We start from the raw sequence: 14,247 nt of genomic DNA, 5'->3' as shown, positions 1-14,247 counted from the left end.
CAGAATATACTCATGTGACTTGTCCTTTTGGCACAGGCTTGTTGTGCAAAGAAGTTTTAAAAGTGCAAACACCATGACACAACTGTCATGTATTTATTTGCCTTTTCAAGATGGCAGATGGACGCTGTAGGAAGGTGGATACCTGACTATGGTTACCCCAGATTTTTTTGCCTTGTGTTTAGCTGGTTTTCGACTTAGTTGGCCTGGGATCCTGCTAATCAGGGCCCCAGGCTGTCTGCTCTCTCTGTAAAATGGACTCCATGTACCTTAGGTACATAACTAATTGGATATTGGGTCACTCTTAGGAGTCCCTGTACAGTGTACTATAGGTACCCAGGGCATAGGTGCACACAAGGCCTACCAGGGGCTGCAGCATATCTTTTGCCACCCCTGGCTGGCCATCCAAACTGATACAACTGCTGATCACTCAGCTGGGGCAAGGTCGTGTAATCACCCCTTGCTTAGATATAGTATTCCTATGTCTAACCTTATATCTAGACACATATACACCTATAAGTCACTCCTATGGCAGGCCTTAACAATCCTGAAGGCAGAGTGCTTGGTTTTATGTGAGATGGTGCTCTAGTATGAGCTGAGCCTGTCTGCAGCTTTCGGAACCATGTCCTTATAGCTGTTCTAGGATATTGCCATACCATATACTCTTAAGTGCATTATGAATCTCGCGGTTAAATGCTAACTTTGGTTTGGCTTTATCAAAACATGTCGTGTAAGGTGTCGTACGCTTTGGAATACTACCCCCTCGCCAGTCCTTGCGACGGGGGTAGCATTCCACCCTTCTAGAGGGAGAAGACATGTTACTTCCATTAATCCCGGGTAAAATTAACCAGAGCCTCGGTATCACAAAATGGATGCTGCTGCCACAGACACAAGTCTGACCTCCTGCTGCTGGGAGTCCTTCCAGCGAGGGAGGCTTGGACAATAGGTTTCCTGTCACAAGGAGGTGCTAGCACCACCCCAGACAGGCTATAGTGTATTGGGGCAGGAAGGCTGAATGAAATGAGACACTGCCTGGGGCACACAAGGTGTTCCATGCATAGTCCAGTTCAAACCGGTGTTGGGGCACTCCAGCCCCAGCTGTGGCGCGAAACTGGACAAAGGGAAAGGGGTGTAACCACCCCCTTCCTGAGTCCCACCCATAGGAGGGACCTAGCAGGTAATCAAGCCCCTAGATTTGGTATATAGGTAGGAGCTGTGTCCCAAGACTTTAGATTTATCCTGACTGAAACTCTGATACGAAACTCTGGACCTTCGACATCCTACTCGACGTAGAAGACTGAAGAATCTCCCTTGTGGTCAAGGAGTGACCACCCTGCACAAGCAGGCACCATCAAGCACTCAATGGTTTGCTTTGTCGTTGCTCCCGCCGGAGCCCGAACACAGAGGCTGACAAGACCCGGACTTCCAGACATCCAACAGCCCAATCCACAGCCACAGCAAAGCTGAGACCCGTGGAGGCGATGAGAGACGTGGGACTGGCCATCTTGGAAAGCCAGCTAATTGCTTTCCGTGCAACTTCTGAGGCACCCTCGAAGTTGTGCATTGGGGATTGAGAAGCCCCTGCCCCGAGCACCAACTGCACCGAAGATCAGCCCTCCACACTCCACGAGTTCTGCGTGGGGCCCTTCTGCATTTTCCTGCCCGACGCATCTGTCCGGTCACTTGCCCGTTGGCTAGTGGCCTCTGTGACGACGAAATCCGAAATCTACACTGCTGGTCTGGTTGCTCCAGACTGGCCCTTGCTTCCCTGCGAAGGAGAAGCCCCTCAGTCCTTGCTGGCCTGTGTAAGAAGCCCTCTTCGAATCCTGCGTGGGTTGCCTTTGCCAAGGCTTGTTGACTCCAATCCGGAAGCCGACACCACCGACAGCGAGAGCCTGCGTGGGACAGTCCGTGCCCAGCTCCTGGTCGTCGTTGACACCTCCTGGTCCACGTGGCAGCAGAGACAAGCTTCACGACATCGCCTGATTGCTTCCCGACATCGCCTGGTTTCTTCCTGGTTCCATCCTGGTCACTGGCTAGTGACCCAGACTCTGTCCCCTCTGCTTTCAGGTACTCCTCATCCTCGATCCGCCCTTGGATCCAACCGGACTCTTCTCTCCGGATGTATGACGATACAACGCACACTTTTACAATGCATACCTTTACAACGCATTTTTACACCGCAACATCCATTACAACGCACACCATTACAACGCATACCATTACAACAAATTCTTAGAAACTACTTTTACAACGCATTCCACTACAACGCATACATTTACAACGCATACCATTACAACGCATTACATTACATTGCATATAAGGTAAGTGTTGGATAGTGTAGGGGTTAAAATTACTATTCTAACTCCAGGGGGTGCAACAGTAGGGAAAGTTTTGGATAGTGTAGGGGTTAAAATTACTATTCTAACTCCAGGGGTTGCAACAGTAGGGTAAGTGTTGGATGGTAAGTTTTGCGTTGTAATGGAATGCGTTGTAATGACTGCGTTGTAATGGTATGCGTTGTAGTGGTGTGCGTTGTAGTGTCATGCGTTGTAATTACTGCATTGTAAATGTATGCGCTGTAATAGATTTTGCGTTGTAAAAGTTTAGTTGTAATGGTGGTGCGTTGTAAAAATTGCGTTGTAAACATTGTATACCCTTCTCTCCTGGTCGCCTGCAGCATCTTTTCTCCAAGGCTCCATAGAACTCCACGACGAAACCCGACACACTTTGGGACCTATGCACCCGCTTCCTGTGGGTGAGGTAACGCGAGTACTGCTGTGCTCCTGTGAAGATAAACTCTCCTAGTGTCCTAGTTTCAAGTGATAGTTTCTAGTCCAGTCGGAAGACTCCTAAATCTTTAACTTTCTAACTTTACGCACCCATTGACTTCTATGTGTGCACGCGTGTGCATTTAGACTCTGCACCCGCATCCCGTGGGCCTCCTGCTTCCTAACTACTGTTAGTCCAGTGTAGCCCCAGCGATTCCCAAGGCCCTAGGCCTTACAACTGTTCGTGACGTGGTTCTTATACCACTATTATAGTATATGGTTTAGAGGGCCACCAGGGCCTATCCATATTGTGCAACTTATTGTATGTTACATTGAGTTACTTGTTATGCGCTTGTGCCTCTGCCCTCATAAAGAGTTCAGAGGATTGATTTAGAAATAAATACATATATTTTGAATATATAACCTGTGTAGTGTCCTTTCATTTGGTATTACAGGGATTGCATATGGTAAAACAGCTGGCTTCACATGCCCTCTTGAGTTTAGCCTAAGACTACTCCATGCTACCACTACGATAGCTGGTCTATAAGGTTGACTTTACAACCATCACCATAAGGGTTGTTTGGACTGGTGCAAGGTGCTCACTAGAATAGTGGACATCACATATCAGGCCAACTTCTCACAGACGCCTATTTAAGAGTACTGAATAAAAATGAATACAATGTGTGCAGAAGTGCAGAAAGCTGTGGCCTTGCAGCAAATTGCAGCTTTCATACCTCCCAAAGAAGAAAAAATTAAAACAAGTTAGAGAGGGGTGGAGGAGCAATGGTGGATCGGGTGGGAAGAAGATATAAATGCCGTTGATCAATGTGAGCGATAGGTGTTTGGGCAGGCAAGGAAGAGCGAGAGTTTAAAACATCTGGCGTGAGGAGCAACTCAGACAGTGGGAGGGTGAATTCAAAGGTGGAAGCAGTACATGAGTGAGAGAGCAACAATCTACCTTGGTCTCACGGACTGCTAGAAGAACAAGCATTGTAAATGCAATAGGTCTCGCCTTTGATTAAGTTAAAGCTATTTGCTTTGCTAATAGTATTGTATAGCAAAGCAAATGGCTTAAACTTAATCAAAGGCGAGTGTGTGCATTTTCAATGCTTGTTTATACAGGCATGGCGGCTGCTGGAGAAAACTTCAAGTTCAGCTTCTCCAGTTTATGCAGACAGTCGCCTCCCACCAGAACCTGAGAGATAAAAGCACATTCTAGTTGTCTTTTTCAACACGTCTGGACGCTTGTGCATGACAGACTGGATTATTTCTTTGCCTGGAGGAGGAGAGAGGGGTGTGGTGCATATGGCAGGGCCATCAACAAAGATGTGTTTTCTGAAGAAACTATCCAGATGCCTGGAGGCAGTGGCTGTTACTCAAGGCAAGATTCCTGCTGGAGGTGTGCAGGCTGCGGTCAGTGTTTCAGGTTTAGCTTTTTGTCCAAAAGCTAAGCATAATTTTTGCATTTGTGCAAGAAAATAATAAATCGTGAGGGTTCTCAAATACTGCTTCTTAAAATTACTTTCTTTCAATTGTATATTGGGTTAGGACTTCTTGATTACATGGTCCTACAGCTGGTTGGCTGGCAGGCATGGAGCTGGGAGGGTGACAGTCAGTCTTTCCAGCTGTAGATATACTGTCCAAGTTGCAGCGTTTTTTCAGGAGGCTTATGTTTTGAATCCCAGCTGCTCCCCTGACTAAATGGTGTGAACTTAAGCAAGTAATATTGCCTTCGTATACTTCATTTCCCATATCTTATTGTGAGTGTCCTGCAGGAATACATTTGTATGGTATGGAACCACATGCCCTTTGACTGAAGCTATTACTACCAAGCGGAAAGCACGCAACAATGAAACAGGAACATGTTTTGTGACTTTTAAACTTTATTTAAATATATCACAAACCACTATAGAATTCATGGTGGTACGTAGTTGGAGAAAGATTTGGCGACGACTGTTTTGATGTTACTTAGCATTTATTCTAGACTTTTTCATGAATGAGGTGTCATTTTCGTTCGCAACAAAGCCTTTATTCTCTTTGATTGTTTTGATGAGCTACGCATTTATTTTTGCACATACGGGGATTCTGCTGCACATTTCTTTCCACACATTTGTTTGCAGAGATGGTAAATGGATATCTGCTTATGTGGCTTTGGTATTAATTCTTACTATGCACACCCTCTCTTAGATGTATCACCCCTTCCCATTGGTTTAGATCTCTCAGCCATCTCACAAGTATCTCCATACGCATTTCTTCTATGACCCATTTGTCCAGGGCACACACACGTGTTTTTTTCCTAGGAATTTTAATAGTTCCCAGTCATTCATTAATTCTGGCACTTCAGCCAATATATTGTTGCATCTGAGGCTTTCCACGATTTGATTTTTGATTGAGTCTGTTCTTACCAAATTCAAAGTAAAACCGCATGCCCCAGAATGCAACATGCTTTCAGGTAAACTGCCAGAGCTGGGTGAAAGTATTACACAGGAAATGGGTGTACTTGTCAGCAATGAGTGATTTTGGCTACCTAAAATGAGTAGAGTAATGTCATTGGCAAACATATTTTACTGCAGCCAGGTGAACAGCACCATATATGCGGGTGCTCCTGTGCACCCCAAGTGGGCAGTCAAAAACAACAACCAGTCTTATTTTAAAAAGGCACCAGTCAGATTGTTTAAATTGAATCATAAGGGTTTTAAAGCAATTTAGAGGGTTGCAAACGGGCAGCTTTACACCCTCAGTGATTCAAAGAAAATATGCCTAGTTTGTGTTTTTATGTATTCTATGTTTATGTATACTTGTCATCATGCCATGTACATTAACATGCTTCAGTCTATAAAACTTGGTAAAAACAGCAGTTCAGACGTTTGTCACACTTTCCTAATTGTAAGCCTATGCCCAACGGTGAATGAAATATTTGACGCAGGAAATGCTACCTGCAAAATAGTTGTGGAATCCGTAGCACATGAGTGAATGATATCCACTTAAAGCTTCAGTGGCCGTGTTTTTGCACAGTGGGTCATGAAAAGGACCCTGCCATCCGGGAGCAGGAGGAGCAGAAGTGAACATTAAGTCACATGTATGTATTAGATTCGTATTTTATTTAAGTTGCTTGGCCGCGCCTCCTGTAAACAGTTGTTTTGCTTTCAGCCCAAGCCCCCTTTAGCAGGCTCATTTTCAGGATAGAAGATCGCCTCGGTGCGGTGTCTCTTTTAACACTTGATTTTCATTTGATGTATCATTTCTTAAAATCTTCAGTTGGTAGTAATAGTGGGTGAGCCACTGAAGGCTGGAGCCTGATGCCCGGCTCGAGCTCAGCTCGAGCCCCCCCCCCCCCCCCCCCATATATCTGGATGCAACGTAGGAAACAGAAAAATACACGTCGGCCGGTGCGAAGCACATATTTTGAGTTTACGTGTTTTAAACCACGCCCCCTAACACTGGCCACGCCCCTTTGAGAGACCCTCCGTTTTTTTCATCCCCCTAAAATCCCTGACTCTGCTCCGGCTAGGAATCTAGGCCTTATATCACCGCCTGCACATGACATGTGACTCGCCCCTCATTTCCTCAACGGCATGGTTGTCGGGGGAGCAAAGTTTAAAAACTATCACTGTTAACAAGTGCCTCTTGGTGCAGTCATCCAATCAGATGTGCTAAAATTAAACGCTTCCGTATGTAAAAGAAAAACACTTTTTTTGAGTTTTGAAGAAACTTTATCGTATTTTTCCCAGATGTTTGTTGCATGATTTACATGCATGATTCTTCCGCGGCTCGGCTCGGCGTGGCCTCTTGTAGCCAGTCAGAGCCTGGGCTCGGCTCATCCTGTTCATTGAGGGCTCTGCCCACCCCTGCTGGCTGCACTTTATACCACGGGTTACATCGCAGACCAGAATGCCCTCGAGGTGGTGCGGACTGGGCACTGTATCAATCAGATCACGTGGTTTATGGCCGATCGCGCCCTGCCCTGTGCCCTCGCTCACTGTCCCGAGGCACATGCCGCGGGCGCCGGAGACAGCCCAGCCCCTGCCCGGGACGGACCCTCGGCTGTGATCCGGAAGCGTCTGCTCCAGAGTCTGCCGAGGTGGGAGCCGGAGGGGCGGAGGCGATGCTGCCCGGGGTGAGTCCCGCGCCCTCAGTGCTGCCAACCCCGCACGTGACAGGACCTTCTGCCCCAGGACAGTTGAGCGTGAGCAGGTCCCCGGCGCAGTCTTTCTTCGCTGTCTGGCTTCTGTACTGTGGTTTTCTTCCTTCACAAAGTCAGAGTTTAAAATACCAGAACAAAGTCTCCATCGTTTAGCACTGCTTTGGTATTTATAATCCCCTACTCTTAACGCGAACAAACTACAAGTACCACAATGCAAAGCGAAAACAAGCGCATGGCTAAATTTGTCCCAGCTGCCTTGGGATCACTTTCTAGCATCGTTACTGGCACTTGTAACATTAAAACAAGCATTTGCAATGCAATAGGTCTCGCATTAGGAAAGTTTGAGCGATTGGTATTGTAAATTACACTTTTTTTACATGTTGGTTTTGAAAATAGCGAAATTAATAGCTTTGTCATTTACAATGCCAATAGTTTTAACTTTCGCAAATGTGACACCTATAGCATTTGTAATGCAATATGTGTTGTATTTACGTGACTTAGATGTACTGATATTACAAATAACAATGGCTTTTAATTTTTTTAAATAATAATACTTAAATAAAAGCTATTGTAATTTATAATGGCAATAGCTTAAACTTTAGTGAAGATTATGTTAAGTGTATTTTATTGTGAGGAAAATCCAAGAACAGAAGTGCAATACTAACATCTTTTTGTGACATTTGTAATAAAGCTTTAAACATTGAGAGAACATATTTGAACCAGTTGTTGTTGAATGGTTGCACAGATTGATGCTGTGGTGGCGCGGAGTGATGTTGTGGTGACGCTGAGTGATGTTGTGGTGTTCAGTGATGCTGTGGTAGCGCATAGTGATGTTGTGATGCTGTGGTGATGCGATAGATAGAGTGAGTGCAATAGATAGATAGAGTGAGTGCGATCGATAGAGTGAGGGCGATAGATGCATAGAGGGAGGGTGATAGAAGGAGCGCGATAGAGGGCGATAGATAGAGGGCGATAGATTGTGGGCGATAGATAGAGGGCGATAGATTGATAGAGGGCGATAGATTGATAGAGGGCGATAGATAGATAGAGGGTGATAGAGTGAGGGCGATAGATAGATAGAGTGAGGGCCATAGATAGAGTGAGATAGATAGATAGAGTGAGGGCAATAGAGTGAGGGCGATAGATAGAGTGAGGGCAATAGATAGATAGAGTGAGGGCGATAGAGTGAGGGCGATAGAGTGAGGGCGATAGAGTGAGGGCGATAGAGTGAGGGCGATAGAGTGAAGGCGATAGAGTGAGGGCGATAGACAGAGTGAGGGCGATAGATAGAATGAGGGCGATAGATAGAGTGAGGGCGATAGAGGGAAGGCGATAGATAGAGTGAGGGCGATAGATAGACAGATAGAAGGCGATAGATAGATAGATAGAGTGAGGGCGATAGATAGAGTGAGGGCGATAGAGTGAGGGCGATAGATAGAGGGTGATAGTGTGAGGGCGATAGATAGAGTGAGGGCGATAGATAGAGTGAGGGCGATAGAGTGAGGGCGATAGATAGAGTGAGGGCGATAGATAGATAGATAAATAGAGTGAGGGCGATAGATAGATAGAGTGAGGGCGATAGATAGAGTGAGGGCGATAGAGTGAGGGCGATAGATAGATAGATAGAGTGAGGGTGATAGAGTGAGGGTGATAGAGTGAGGGCGATAGAGTGAGGGCGATAGAGTGAGGGCGGTAGAGTGAGGGCGGTAGAGTGAGGGCGGTAGAGTGAGGGCGATAGAGTGAGGGCGATAGACAGATAGAGTGAGGGCGATAGACAGATAGATAGAGTGAGGGTGATAGAGTGAGGGCGATAGATAGATAGATAGAGTGAGGGCGATAGATAGAGTGATGGCGATAGAGTGAGGTGGCCGCGTGGTGGACGTGGCTGTGGTGGACATGGTGGTGGTGGTGGTGGATATGGTGGTGGTGGTGGGTGTGGTGGTGGTGGTGGACGTGGTGGTGGACGTGGTGGTGGTGGACGTGGTGGTGGTGGAGGACGTGGTGGTGGTGGACGTGGTGGTGGTGGACATGGTGGTGGTGGACGTAGTGGTGGTGGATGTGGTGGTGGTGGATGCCGTGGTGGTGGACGCAGTGGTGGTGGACGCGGTCGTGGTGGATGAGGTGGATGTGGTGGTGGTAGTGGTGGACGTGGCGGTGGTGGTGGTGGACGTGGTGGTGGTGGACGTGGTGGTAGTGGTGGACGTGGTGGATGTAGTAGTAGATGTGGTGGTGGACTTGGTGCTGGACGTGGTGGTGGTAGTGAATGTGGTGGTGGTGGACGTGGTAGTGCCCTCGTGGTGGACGTGATGGTGGTGGACATGTTGATGTGGTGGACATTGTGGTGGTGGCGGTAGTGGTGGTGGTGGTGGACATGGTGGTGGTGGAGGTGAGTGTGGTGGTGGTCGACATGGTGGTGGTGGACGTGGTGGTGGTGGACGCGGTGGTGGTGGACGCGGTGGTGGTGGACGCGGTGGTGGACGCGGTGGTGGTGGACGCGGTGGTGGTGGACGCGTTGGTGGTGGACGTGGTGGTAGAAGACGTGGTGGTGATGGACGTGGTGGACATGGTGGTGGTGGTGGATGTGGTGGTGGTGGACGTGGTGGACATGGTGGTGGTGGTGGATGTGCTGGTGTTGGTAGTGGTGGTGGACGTGGTGGTGGTGGACATGGTGGACATGGTGGAGGTGGGTGTGGTGGTGGTGGACGTGGTGTTGGTGAACATGGTGGTGGTGGACGTAGTGGTGGTCGATGTGGTGGTGGTGGACATGGTGGTTGTGGACATGGTGGTGATGAACGTGGTGGTGACGGACGTGGTGGTGGTGGAAGTGTTGGTGGATGTGGTGGACATGGTGGTGGTGGACGTGGTGGTGCTGGACGTGGTGGTGGTGGAGGTGGTGGTGGTGGTGGACGTGGTGGTGATGGATGTGGTGGTGTTGGACGTGGTGGTGTTGGACGTGGTGGTGGTGGACTTGGTGGTGGTGGACGTGGTGGTGGTGGTGGACTTGTTGGTGGATGTGGTGGACATGGTGGTGGTGGTGGACGTGGTTGTGGTGGACATGGTGGTGGTGGTGGTGGACGTGGTTGTGGTGGACATCGTGGTGGTGGACGTGGTGGTGGATGTGGTGGATATGGTGGTGGTGGACGTGGTGGGGGTGGTGGTGGGAGTGGTGGTGGTGGACGTGGTGGGGGTGGGTGTGGTGGTGGTGGACGTGGTGGTGGTGGACGTGGTGGATGTAGTGGTGGTGGAGGTAGACGTGGTGGTGGTGGACGTGGTAGTGGCCTTGTGGTGGATGTGGTGGTGGCCGTGGTGGTGGTGGTGGACGTGGTGGACATGGTGGACATGGTGGTGGTGGACGTGGTGCTGGTGATGGTGGACGTGGTGGTGGTGGACATGGTGGTGGTGGACGTATTCGTGTTAGGGAATGTGTCCCCTGGCCCGGTGATTTGACAGCCTGTAGACAGAAATCATAGGTGCTCACGCATCGGCATCTTCACGATAGGGCACGGGCCCAATCTTTGAGTGCAGTCGCTCCCTGAAGACCCGCTCCCCATATTATATGAGCATGTTGGACAATTGTTCCAATCTCTGGTTTAATGTTTTGGATGTCCAGTAGCCCACCTACAATTGTCCCAATGGTCTACAAACAATTTGGCATATCCTGATAATACAATGTCCTACATGAAGCAATGCTCAGAAGATTCCACTCCGGCTCTTGTTACAATTGAGCACTGATGATTATCCTGTTGTTTTAAGAGATCAAAAAGCTGTTGACTACAAAAGTGGACATGCTGTGTTATAATTTATTATTGTTTTTTTGGGGGGTGTAACTTTACGATTAGTAATACACATATATGTATGTACATTATACATGTGTATCACACTTTGCTTGAACAGGGAGCATGAGGAGGAAAATAAAAGGTGAAAAGCAAAAAAAGCAGAAAGGAAATTCACAGAAACTAAAGCCAGAGGTCAGCGGCAAGATGCTGAGAAGTGGCGGGGGAGGAGCTATAGGTAAACTACTTTGGAGGGGGGGCGTGGAGAAGATAGGATGAATATTCAGAGACTCATGTCTGAGTTTGCTTAAGAAACACATTGGAAAATATTTATTTTACTACTGTTATTTTTCACCTTTTGACCACGTTTAAACTGCAGTGCTGAGGAAGGGGAGGGGGTTTGAGGGTTCTTCTAACGTTAATGGCTGTGACTCATGGCTCGGAAATGTGCGCGAGGCTGCCAACTGCAATACACGGGCTTATGTGGTCAGTCTGACGGATGGAGCCCGGCCTGCCCTGCGAGGCTGAGCCCCATCCATATCCAGAGTTAACAAGCAGGAAGTGTGATAAGGGAGGGGGTGGCAAATGGTGAGCATTTTCGCGGCCGCTTTGATGTTCTCAGTGGCCACACGGCTCACTGAAAACATCAAAGCGGCCGCAAAAGTGCCCCCAAAGGCTGCAGACGGACAAATGGTGCGCGCGCACGTGCACTGTGCCCGATCCGCTGCAGACTTTGGGTGCACTTTTGAAAGCCACACTAAATATCTTGCCAAGTATCGCTAACGCGATGACTTAGACGAGACCTAAAAACTACATGAATGTGAAGTGAAGCAAATGTAAAAGCCAAACCTGGCCGAGGGTCTCACATCTGAATGGGGACTGATGATCAGGTAAGACCCAGGTTGAGGGAGGCATAAGAGCAAGTTCACATACGTTATTAGAGATCACTTTAATACAGAGCTGAACTCTCCTGGCACACACCTGTGTGTACCTTGCAGGTCACGCCAACTTCAGCAAGGAACTACCCTTGCTGGAATTACTTCATTTTTCCAGGCCTAGGCATGTATTTAATGTGAGACTAAAAAAAATTAATTGGAAGCAAAAAGCCATGGACAGGAAACATGGTGTCCTCCTGACTAGGACTGATTTTGTAACTCCGGGTCACCTTGCCTTTCATCTTTCAGAAGTAGATAGTCTGTTACACTTGAGCACTGGGTTCTATGTAAAATACTTAGCACTGATAATACATGTAAAATAACGGGTATTAAGTTCCAGTAGACACGTTAGTTTGTAGTGACACTATATGAAAATGATAATTTTGTGATGACGCTTGTTTGAAATGGGCGTTTCTAGTTGGCAGAGGTAGGTACCTTTGTCCAAATAGGGACCCTTGCTTCTAGTCAGGGTAAGGGGGGATACACACGTTAGATAACCCCTCCTCACCCCCTGGGTAGTTTGGCACGAGCAGACAGGCCTATCCCAAATTCAATGTGTAAAGTATTTGTGCTCAAAACATACAGTAATACAGTGATGACACCACACCAGTTTAGGAAAAATAAAGTAGTGATGCGTCTTGTCCGGTCTGTAGAGGGAGTGATACGTCAACTCCAAGACGATTCTGGTCCGCGGGTGATGTGTCGCGAAAACTTAATGCACAGGTATGATGCGCTGAAATCCAGCCTGCGGTTGCGTTGAGCAACTCTGTGTCGGTTTCTTCAGCTGCGTTCCCTCGCTGCATCGGTTCTTGCAGCAGCGACAGGTGCTGCGTCGGTTTGACTGCGGCGTAGCGATGCTCTGTGATTCTTCTCGTACTGTGGTGCGGTATTAAATGTACACACTTATCCATTCACACATAGCCTAGATTTATGTAACATATATCATAACATGATGTTGTTGATATAGAACTTGAATATGTGTGCCAACAGTAGATGACCTTTAGCTACAAATCAAATTAAACATAAGGAAAATAAACAGACATGGTCACGGCTATCATAATTCATCTGACATGAGTGTGTATGTTTAGCCTCTCAAATAATTTTTAGAAATATTGCCTTTATTATGTATAGGCTACATACGATCAAATAAATTTACTTTATAAAATTGTGACAAATATAGGATTTTTTTACCACATAACTTATAAAAATAATAAAAACATATATATATTTGAAATTATTCCTTTATTTCTTTTTCTGGTCTTACAGTGTGTCCATCCATGTTTAGGTCCACTCTGTCATCCATTTCCTAAATAATTTATTCACATATAGTTACACTCCCTAATTTTTTAAATTTAATTAGGGGTACCCCTTTTTTGTTACATATACTGTTCTAGAATGGTTCAGGTCCTTCCTCCAAAATTGGTCCCAGAGATTCCTTGTTAACGGCAACCTATCGGCACCATCCCCGGTCACGGTTGGAGTCCCCCAAGGATCAACACTGTCCCCCACCCTCTTCAATCTTTACCTGGAACCTCGTACCGAAGTACTACGCACTGCTAATATTTCCTATCATATGTACGCTGATGACACTCTGATCTACATCAAAACCTCATCTGTCGAAGAGATCCTCTCCCTGAACGAAGCCTTGAAACTCACTGTCCAATGGCTCGCATCCAATCAACTCAAATTCAACGAAAAGAAAACTGAATTTCTCCTGATCGCCTCGCCTAATACCAACCTTGAGATTCAATCATGGATTAAGGCTACCACAGCCTTGAATTGCCCACTGACCATCGTGGATTCTGCCAAATCTCTGGGAATCACCCTCAAGAGCAACCTGAACATGCGGGACCACATCAATTCAATGGCCAAATCAGCCAGATTCCACCTGAGCGACCGTAGGAAGTTGAAACCCTTCTTCGATGCTCCCGACCTAAAAATGTCAGTCCAAGCACTCGTCATCTCCAGACTTGAATATGGCTGTTCTACCCTCTCGGGTCTACCCAAGATCTCCCTGGCACCTCTAAAAGTCTGCCTCAAAGCGGCCGCCAGACTACTCACCGGCACGAGGAAATACAGCCATATTTTCCCGCACTTAAAAGCTCTCAACTGGTTTCCCCTGGAGGCAAGAATACAGCTCAAAGTAGCATGCATCACGCACAAAGCCTTTTATTCGAACTCCCCTGCATATCTGAGGCAGAAACTTGTGATCTCCGGAGGAATCAGAAACTTCCGATCTGCCAGAGAACTCCTGCTCCAACCTGCACGCTTTTGGGGGAAAAAAACGTACAACCGGTCTTTCTCCGGGGCTGCTCCAAGAATATGGAACTCAGAAGAATCCCCTCTCTGACTCTCTTCAAAAAGGATGCCAAAACATTCCTTATGGGTAAATTTCTCATTTAAACTTTGCCTCTACCACCACTACGGCCCTGATCTATGGCCATCCATTGCCTTCCTTCGGATTTTCTAGCTCAGCCCATCAGAAAGTTGGGGGCTTGTAGCGAACATTGGTTAACGTAATCTGTAAATATGTTATCTCTTCTTGATTATTGGATATTTAATCTGTAAATACGTGTCCTATCTCCCTTATGTATCCTGCACCTTGCCCTCTCTCATTCGATCCGCAA

At 47.3% G+C, this 14,247-nt stretch overlaps 1 protein-coding gene across 4 annotated transcripts in view; it reads left to right on the top strand.

Moving 5' to 3' along the window:
* LOC144762270 (ATP-binding cassette sub-family C member 10-like) overlaps window positions 1-14,247 on the top strand; it is a 1,124,497-nt gene that overhangs the window by 331,596 nt on the left and 778,654 nt on the right. For 2 of the 4 annotated variants that reach the window (XM_078647413.1, XM_078647411.1), the window contains exon 1: window positions 6,640-6,947. The exons of the other annotated variants lie outside the window; for them this stretch is intronic. The gene's annotated coding sequence lies outside the window, so the exon portion shown is untranslated. Of the gene's footprint in view, window positions 1-6,639; window positions 6,948-14,247 lie in introns of those variants that run through there. 4 annotated transcript variants of the gene reach the window in all.

Source organism: Lissotriton helveticus, chromosome 6 (assembly GCF_964261635.1).
Source record: "Lissotriton helveticus chromosome 6, aLisHel1.1, whole genome shotgun sequence".
NCBI classification, from domain to species: Eukaryota; Metazoa; Chordata; class Amphibia; order Caudata; family Salamandridae; genus Lissotriton; species Lissotriton helveticus.
Note: the sequence above shows the minus strand (reverse complement) of the source record. Positions and strands in the feature narration are given on the sequence as shown.